Source organism: Otolemur garnettii, unplaced genomic scaffold, assembly GCF_000181295.1.
Source record: "Otolemur garnettii isolate 467f Iridium unplaced genomic scaffold, OtoGar3 scaffold00134, whole genome shotgun sequence".
Taxonomy (NCBI): domain Eukaryota; kingdom Metazoa; phylum Chordata; class Mammalia; order Primates; family Galagidae; genus Otolemur; species Otolemur garnettii.
This window is the reverse complement of record NW_003852529.1, coordinates 5201382-5211109: the sequence shown is the minus strand read 5'-3', so window position 1 is coordinate 5211109 and position 9728 is coordinate 5201382.

Here is a 9728-nt window from a genome sequence, read left to right as displayed (position 1 = left end):
GGGTGCTGAGAGGCCTGAGAAGGTGCCTCTGTGTAGACACTCGCCGGGTGCTGAGAGCCCTGAGAAGGTGCCTCTGTGTAAACACTCGCTGAGTGCTGAGAGCCCTGAGAAATTGTGTCTGGCCCACCCCCATCTGTACAGGGTATTTGTGGACTCTACAGATTCTACCTGCTTTGTCTTTTGGTACTGCAGGGACCATTCCAAGTGCCATCTCTCCCTCTCTCTTATCACCCAGCTCTTGTCAACCAAAGGTGTACAAAGAAGCACACCAGGCTGGGGGCTACTGAACGCCCCATGGTAACCTTTGAGTAGCTCTTCTTTCCCTAGTCTTGTGCCCTAGCCCCGGCCTCTTGTCTGCAGTTTGGCACTAAAAAGGGAGGTGCTACTAGGGCTCAACCCTGCCACGGCAGGGTGGCCGTCCTAGGAAGCTGGAGCTAAGGGTCTAGCAGTGCAGCTTCACTCTGGCCTCAGAGCCCAGCCAGCAGGTGGCTTTGGTAGTTTCCCCACCAGGGAGAATGGTGCCACTGCTGCTGCTGCCACGCCCATATGAGGCCAACCAGCAAGGCTCAGGTGTACATTTACTTGGCACAGTGGGCAGTGAGGATCAGCTGTTCACATGCACCCTGTCAAATGTCCACTGTGTGCCCTGGGACAGTCCAGGAGGACCTGTGGGAGGAGAACAGGGCAGGGTGAGGTTTAGCCCTGGGCCAGGTTTGCAGGCCCAGAGGGGTGGCCAGTGGGGAAATGGAGACCTGGGTAAGGAAGAATAGAGCGGGGAGAGCTAGCACAAGAGCACATGGGGAAACTGAGGCCCAGAGTGGGAGGCAGCCTTGCCTGAGATGGTGGGGCAACAGCGTACTTTCTTTGAGATGAGTGTCTTGTTTTTGTTTCTCCCTGGGCTCCATTGGCTGGGGTCTCTGGGCAGGGCCAGGTGCTGGGGACTGAGACTCTGTCCCACTCTCCTGCCCACTTCAACCCTGTCCCCATGGGCACCAGCTTGGGGTTGGGAGTGGGGTCCTGGAAGAGGAAGAGGCCAGCTCACATAGGGGTGCTCCAGGAAGCACAAAGAAGGCTCCCAGGGCAACTCGTCCCAACCAAGGAAAGCAAATACGAGAACCAGGAAGCGTTGGCAGTCAGATTTCAGCAGGTGGGAGCTCAGGGCCCAGGGTCCAGGGGAGGAATGGCACATACAGAACAAGGAGCAGGGCAGTAGTGGGCCCACATGGACTCTCTCCTCCAGCCCACCCATCCACCTTCTCCCTCAAGCCCTCTGCCCACCCAGCCTTGGCAACTAAGGCCACAGGCCCTGGCATAGGGAGAGATGGCCAGAGACAGGCCATCTCTGTAGGATGGGCAGGTCACAGAGACCAATCAGGATTATGCTGGGATGCCCTGCCTCCTGAGGGCAGCTTGTCCCTGACTGCCCAGGTGACACAAGGGCTTCTTCGGGGCATGGCTATTTTTGGCCTCTAAGCACCCAAAAGAGGGTTGCAGCTCCAGGGACAGCTGGACAGTCATGCTCTATGAGACCCCAGGAAGGGTGAGAGCAAGTAAAAATGTAAGGGCAGCTGGCTGGTGTGGGTGTCCTTGCCAGCTCCCCAGGGCCCTGCTAGGCTGGCTGGCGTCACCCTCTCCCCCCAGGTCCCCATTCTTGCAGCACCGGGTGTGCACAGCATAGCACGGTCCGCTGCTGCTCCCTGCCCTGTGCCAGCCTGGGCTCAGCCTGCCCTTCCAAGGAGGCACCCAGGGGACCGCTGGCCCTCAGGCCATGTGGCTGGCAGGAGTGACGGGATCTCTGTGAGCCAGGACTTGGCAATATCTCACTGCTTCCCACACTGGCCCCTTCCCCACCCTGAGTCCTACCCTGTCCCGGGGGATGTCCTCACTGCCCCTGCCCACCCAACCACCCCCTCCCATCTCCACGAGTGGCAGCCCAGTGCTATTCTACCCCGGCCCAGGCCCATAGCAGGTACCACTGCCAGCCCCAGCCCCAACTCCCAGGCACCTGCTCTGTGAGGCACAAGCACACTCGAGGACACTGTTGGCCTTTTTTGGGTTTGTCCGCAGCAGGACCACCTGTGCCCTCCTAGGAGAGCCAATCGGCACTGCCGTCTGCATGGGCATGTGGCCACAGGACAGAAGCTATTTCAGTCCCTGGTGTTGGTTTCCCAGTCCTCGTCCCAAAGAGGAAGGGAATGTAGACACCCTACCCGGACAGGCGCCAGCAAGGCACTTGGAGACCCCAAAAAGGGCAGCAAGGAAGGGAGTGGAGAGGTCAGCTCAGGGCTGTCCAATTCCCCTTTCTGCTCATGAGCTAATGGTTTTCAGCCCTGGCAGCCTCAAGGCCTCTTGGCTTTACTGCCCCCCATCCTTGTCTAAGAGGGTCTGGGGTAGTAAGCCTCTCCCACAGTGCATGTGAGCTGGAGGGCTGGCCAAAGGTGGCCCTGGCATTTTGTCTTATCTCTGCACCCTCTCCCTCCCCCCAAACTCAATGCCCTCAGACTCTTCTGGCAACCACTCCTGTGCCTCAGCCCCATTTGGCCTCAGTGTTGCCCCGTTTGGGGTCCATGGCTGCATGTATAGTAGAGGCTTTGGCAGTTTAGGGGCTGGGCACCCCAGGTCTTGGAGGACAAATGAGATCCCTCCTCATTTGCCAACAAGTAAGGCATCAGAGCTGGCACAGAACAAGAATGAGCTACAGAAAATCTTAGAGCAAGGCTGGGCGCCTCCTAAGGTGGCCTAGGAGAGTGAGGAGGGGCAGGCTTGATCACGGATGAGGAGCAGGCAGCTTGCAGCAGCCTGCCCTGTACTCCCAAGGGCGAAATGGTGTTCCTCTTCCCCTGTTCAAGTGGCCGCTCTCTCCACGTGCCCAGGACAGAGTCAGCATGGCCATCGTGGCTCTTCTCCCAAGCAGGCGCTGGACAAGGAGGTCTCTCAGCCCCAGAATGACCACTCAGACTCTGCCTACCCTACCCTAGAAAGGAGGAGTGGAGTACAGGGGAAGAGATGTGGAGGGGGAGGAAGACCAAGACCGAGAACACCACCTCAGCCACTCCCCTGGCCCTGACCAGGATGGGTTTCTGGACTTCCGTGGGGCAGACCCCCCGGTCAATGCTTCCCAGGGCTGAAAATGCCTGAGTGTGACACACAGCATCTTGTTGGTGCCTGGTTTTCTTCCAGGGAATTGTGGGAAATAGACACAGTTTGCTGAGGCAAATAGACCACACTGGCTCCGGGGCATTAGGGGGCTCCTGGGACCCCAGGAGCTCTAGAGACTCAGGCTGACCCCCAGGGCCACCTTGGGGCAGAGTTCCTGAAAAGCCCCAGAGGTGTCCTAGCCTCTTGTCTCTCACCCATACCTGGCCATCACCACCTTCCACTTCCCACCTCACATGGTGGGTTCAAGAGGACAGCAGACCTCCCCAAAGCAGAGGAAACAGCTGAAGTCTGGCTGAAGACTGCTAGCTAAGCATTTTTGTCTGATCTCAGGTCTTAAACTATGGCTTCCCTACCAACTTTCAGCCTTGGTTTGGAAATGGGTGCCTTGGAGGGTACTGCAGGCTCCCGCTGGGTATAGGGAGGCAGAGCTAGTAGCCACTGGAGCTATCCTGCCTGCAGAGAGCCCGCAGATGCCAGGCGGCCACGCAGGTGGTGTGTGTGGTTCTTGGGGAGTGGCCCCAGTTTGGGGTCCAGGGCTGCGTGTACAGCAGAGGCTTTGGCAGTGAGGGCCAGGGGACCACAGCTGCCACTGCCCCGGACACAGCACAAGGACAGACGTGGGCTATGGAGCTGGCTTCACATGCTTGTGCTGGCCGAAATCTGGGGGGTATACATGCAGCTGCAGTCACCCTGGGGGTTGTCCAGTCCTGCAGCCCTGCCCTCCTCTTCAGGGCAACATAGAGGTTTGTGAATTTACCCCCTTGGATTTTCTAATCCCCCCCCTTGTTAGCCCCCCATCTTCCCATCATGCCAGGCCCAGTGTGGGGAATGTCCTCATCCCCAGGGGGTCTCTGGTACAGGCTTGGAGGGGCCATGGGGTCTTCCGCAGGGGAGGGGCATGAGGCCACAGCCTCCAGCAGGGTCTGTCCCTCTCCAGGGGGGCCTGGATCTGGCGGGGCAGGCAGGAGGGAGGATGGGTGTGAGTGCAGGGTTCAGCCCAGTAACCCACCTGGGGCCACAGCCTCAGGGTGGGGTTGCACGGCTACCCAGCCCCCTTCAACCCTGGAGCCTAGGAACGTGTGGTGCCCAGACACATCCCCACCAGGAAGCGGCAGCTCTGCCAGAGGTGCCTGGGCTGGAGCTCTTCTTGGCGTCTGCTAAACGGCCCAATGTGTCAGCAGCTGTGACCAAACCAGGCACAAGCGGTAGTATCTGCCCAGGCTCCCGCCTGAAATGCTGTGTTTAGAAACCTCATTTTAAATGCACCCAGACTCCCTCCCACCTGCACCCTGGGGGTCCACCCCATAGAAGATCTTGGGGTAGATGCCTTTGACAGCTCTCTTTGGGGACCAGGTTGCAGCTGGGGGCAGTGTGGGCTGGGGTTTGGGAGCTTTAGCTGGGCAGAGAGGCTGAGGCCCTTCTGGGACCAAGAAGCAGGGGTCAGCGGCAAGTGCTGGTGGCAGATGGGAAATGGGGTCCTGGCTCAGGGACTGCTGGGCAGCCAGGCAGGCCCGAGACTCTGGGTGAGAAATGGCTTCCCCAGGAGCCGGGCAACCCTACTGGGATCTCCTCAGGCCTCTGAACTCAGTCTGGTTGGCACGGAGGCCCCAGGAGGACCTCTCTGTGTAGGGTTGCTATGTGGACAGGTGTGTGTGGGGGTTTCATGCTTGCAGGATTGGCGGTGGTGACACCAGGATTGCCCAGGAGGCCTTGCCAGGCCAGTGTGGGGTTGAGATCATAGGGTCCCCTACCTTTCAGGGTCAGCTGGCAGGACACAGCAGGCTCAGACTCCCATTTAGAAGTTCAGTTCAAAAACTGAATGTTGGCAGTTCAGCAGGCAGTGAGGATTCTTGGGTGCCTATGCTGTGAGGGTCAAGCAGATGGACTGGCCTTGTTGGGCTGTGGTCCCCCTAGTACCTCAGGGCCACCCTGCTCCCCTCTCCCACTCCCTCTCTTAGTCCCAGTACAAGGGAAACCCACACCAAGGGGTGTCAAGGCCTCTCAGCCCCCACGATCCCACTTGTTCCCTCTGCCAGTCTAGTCTAGCCTAACCCGCCTTGCCCCCGCCTGCCCGGTCCACCTACTGTGGGTAGACACCCCTCCTCACCACAGCACAGAAAGTCTTGGGTGGGTTGTGCTTCCCTCAGCATAACTTGGGGTGGAGGGGTTGCCCTTCTGCTACCTCCTCTAGGAAGCCCTCCAGGCCCTTTGGCCCTGCCGTATGTCTTTTGCCGTGGCCTCTGTCCCCGATGTCTTGGTTCTAGTGTGTGTCCCAAGGAGGACCCATCTCCTGACCAATGTGAGGTGCCCAGAGCCCTGAGCCTCACGGGCACATAGGGCCCTGGAGCCTGGGGTGGATTGCTCATGGCACGAGCCAGCTGTGAGGCCCCCTTTTGTCTGGGCATGCTGGTTCACCAGCCATTTGGGCTTACATCCTCCCTGCCTGGGTCCCCTGTGCAGTGCCTTCACAGGCCAGAGTGGGAGGAGGCTCTGGGCTCCAGGCTGGAGTGTGGGCAGACTGGCTGCCTGTGTCTTTGGCTCCCTGGGACCCTTTGGCGCTACAGGCTGGGGAGGAAGCGGGCTGGGCCTGCCACGGGACTCTTGGACATCACAGGCCCTGTGGCTGTCTAATAGCTCTTTCTAAGAAATCCCTCAAAACCTTCTGCAGGAAGAAGAGGCCTGAGAGGAGCAGCCAGGCGTCCTCTGGGCCAGCGGATGGCGTGAGCATGTTTAGTTCGGGGGGCAGTCATGCCTTTTGCTCTGTGCCAAACTCAGCGGCTACTGGTCTTGGAAATGAGTTTTCTGGGACCCCAAATTCTGGCTCTGGGCACAGGGGTCTCCACTCCAAACCATGCCTAAATGTGGCACCCCCAATCTCTACTTCTGTAGGGGTCCCACCTCCTTTCTTGCTGGCTCCACTCAGCTTGAGGGAGTCCACTCAGCTGGAGTGGCTGGGCCTGGGCTTAGGAGGGCAACAGTCCTTGGGATCAGACAGTGCTGGGCTAGGCTGGCTACAAGGAGCCCCTAGCCCTATGTGCTAGTCCCTGGGAGTCTCACAGGGCAAGAGGGAGAAAGGGCTTTTGCTGTCCTCTGTGCCCCTCCCTAGGCAGGCCTGCATCCCCTGGCCACACACCCTCTGCTTCCCGTGGGCACTGGCCACCCCCATGGGCACATGTGTCCAGGCCACCTCCCACTCTGCCCTGTGGCTCTCTGTCGAGCCTCTGCACCCTGTCTCCCCAGCCAGGATACCCCAAGTTCTGGGCACCATTGTGGTTGTAGCATGCTTTGCTCCCAGTTGTTCCCCTAGCCTCAAGTCTGGTTGTCCCCATCCTCCCACCATAGCAGGCTGAGCCCAGGGTTCACTGGTTCAGGTGTGTCAGGGACAGGCATTCTGGGGAGGCCCTGCATACCCTTCCTCACTGATCCTGTTTCCATGGCCTCTGGGGCCATACAGCAGCTGGAGCAGACCTGTTCCTTGAGGCCGCTGGGAAGGGACTGGCAGGGCAGCAGGAACCTGGCACCAAGGATCTATTAGAGGACACAGCTCAGATGTCCATGATGGCTGGACAGGGGGGAGACCCCTGGAGGAGGGAAGTGAAGTGTGGGCTGCCCCATGGTTCAGGAGCCCCACAGCCGAGTCAGGCCAGGCAGTGGGGCTGATCAGAGCATACAGGCCCTGAGGCAGCTGGGCCAGGGCCACAGGCAGGCAGGTCTGGGGGAGAGGGCTGTGCCACCCTGGGTTCCAGCCCCTGTGCCCCACATCAGGCTCTACTCCCCCATAGTGTGATGGTGGAAAATGTGGTTCCTTTGCCACAGACTCTATTGCATGGGTGCAGGGGAGGGAGTGGGGGCTGGGGCTTCAAGTCAAGGACCCAAGGCAGGGGGTTCTTAGGGCGAGAGGGCAAGGACCCTCCATGCCAAGGCCACCAGAAAATCCCACTAGTCCCCATTAGAACAGATCTAGAGGTACCCAGGCACCTGATGGAAGTCCCCAAAGGTTACCACTCCAGGCTACCCAGGGCCAGTGAAAGCCAGAGAAAGCCTGAGGCCAGGTCCCTGGGGGCCTGTCTAGCTCTGCACCCTGAGAAAGTCATTAGATGTGACCATGGGCTGGTGTTGGGAAGGAGCATCTGCTTCCTGTCCCTGCCCCAACCTCCAGAGCAGGGCACTGGAGTGGCTAGGCCAGCCCATGGTGCTGAGGGTCTTGGGTGTGTGTGGCCCAAGCTGGGCCCTTCTCAGTGCCATGCCTGGGCAATGCCTATGCCTGGTTAGAGTCCAACACATCTCCCCCAAGGCTGGGCCCAGCCAGGTGGGACCCACCCAAACCCAGTAGACCTGTGAGCACTTGGTGAGACAAGCCACTGGGAAGGCCATGGGCGTGGGGGTTGCCCTGTGGATGAGAGGCTGTGGGGGCTGTAAGGAGTCCACTTGCTGTGGAAGGCCTGGTTCTGCCAACTCAGACACAGGCTGCTATCCCCATAGCCCAGTGGCCCAGGTGGACATAGGAGGGGTGTGCATGGCCCATCAGGGCACCACTACCACCCTTCCTGGCTGCAGCAGATAGGTCTGTGTCAGGAAGACCTGGTCCAGCCACTGGGGGACCCTGCACCCACCAGGAACATCCCCCAAGGCAGGGCCACATCAGAAAGGGAGGTTTGTGAAAGATCCAGAAGGTGTAAGAGGAAAGGGTAACCACTCCTGCTGGAGGTGTCCAGTTCACAAAATGGCCACATTTGGGAAGCAGGTGGGGCCCTGGGCAGCCATTGTCCAAAAGCATCCTTGAGCCTCTGAGGCCAGTGGAGCAGGATCCCCACACTATGTGGTATGTGGGAAAACTGAGGCTCATTGGGCTTGAGGATGGACCTTGCTCCAGGCCCAGGTCCATGGGAGTTGAGATTCCATGTGGATACGAGGACATGGGATGCCCCGGGAGAACTCATGGTTCCCCAGGCCCTCTCTGTCCTGCTGGAAGCTTCTGGAAGCTCCTTGTGTTCTGATCTAGTTCTCCAGGGCCTGGCCGTGTCCTTCCCCACTGAAGCCCCTGCCTGTGCCTGTGGCTTCCACCACAGGCTCAGCACAGACTCCTGCGCTCTGCACCCACCCTCCGCTGCAGGCGAGACTGGGTATACATTGTCTGGCACCCCTGCTCACTTCCTACAGCCTGAGCCCCTGGCTGCTCAGGGGACATGGCCACCGCCTGTCCCAGGTTCCCAGTGAAGCAATGGGGTGGCCAGCCAGCTTAGGGGCGTCCCAGAATCCTCCCTGTCCCACGCCCCTCTTCATTCCCTTGCCTGGGCCCTCCGTCCTGCTGCAAGCTGCTCACAGCGGGGCAGGCAAACCTCGGCCTAACCCCAGATTCCAGGCTTGGGGCTGTCCACCGGCTGCAGAGATAAATCGAGGAAGCCTCCCCCAGCCCTGGCCCCAGCCAGCCCCCCGCAGCGGGCGGGTGAGGGAAAGGAGAGACCCCAGGGCCTGTCTGCTGTCCCAGCTGGCTCGCCGCATGCCTTCCTCTGCCCCGGCTCTGGCCCCTCAGATCTGAGGACAAGGTTCTCTGTGCTCACGACGTTCCCTGGGAGCCATCCACCCGACTCTCAGCTGGGGGGTGGGGGGTAGTGAGGGGAGGCGGGAGAGGGCCATGAGATGGGCGGGGGCAGCTGGGGAAGGCTCAGGGTGTCCTCCACCCTCTCCTCAAAGCAGCCTCCACTCTGTCCCTAGATGACCAGCCCCTTGGCCTGGCCTGGAGCCCACCCTCAGCCTCACCAGAAGGGGCCTTGGAGAAAGGGCGTCTGAACCCCCTCCTCTTCTATGAGCAAGTGGAGACTAAGGGGAGAGGCTAGGACAACTCCAGCAGAACTTGGGGAGGTCCACTTTGCCCACTACCAGAAGCGCCTCGACACTGCCGGGTGCCCACATGCTTCTCAGGGTGCCTTGCTGGTGGGGAATTGAGGGTGGAGGTAGGCTGTGTAACCAGCACCCTGACCAGACCAGAGGCCTGCTATGACCAGCCCTGTCCTTCCTCCTGTCCCTGACTCCAAGTCTCTGCCTCATAAGGCCCACTCTGGCTTCACAGGCTTCTCAGCAAATCTCCCTGATCCACTGGGCTGCTGGCACCTTCCCCTAAGCCAGCAGTTCTCAACCTGTGGGTCGCAACCCACAGGAACTGTATTAAAGGGTCGTGGCATTAGGAAGGTTGAGAACCACTGCCCTAAGCCCTCAGGGTGCTTGTGAGCTCAGAGCCTGCCCAGCAGCTGCAGGGTGCCTGCTGGCTGGGCACCCCCTCCCAGAACTCTGCAGCCCTCCTTGAGCCAGTGCTGTGGGGATTGGGGTGGCCAAGCAGGACCCCTCTTTTCCAGTAGCTTTTGTGAGACACATCAGACTGCTGCTGTTCCTCGGGGACCTCCAAAGGCCTGGGGGCCTGAACACTAAGTAATGTGGACCCTGGGCCCAGAGTAGCCTTGCGTGAACCAGAAAAGCATTAGCAAATACAAGAGCCAAGGGCAGGGCTGGAGTTAGGATCCTTATGGCTGGGCTGGGAACTCAGCATGAGGCCGTGTTTGGGGCTCCCTTTG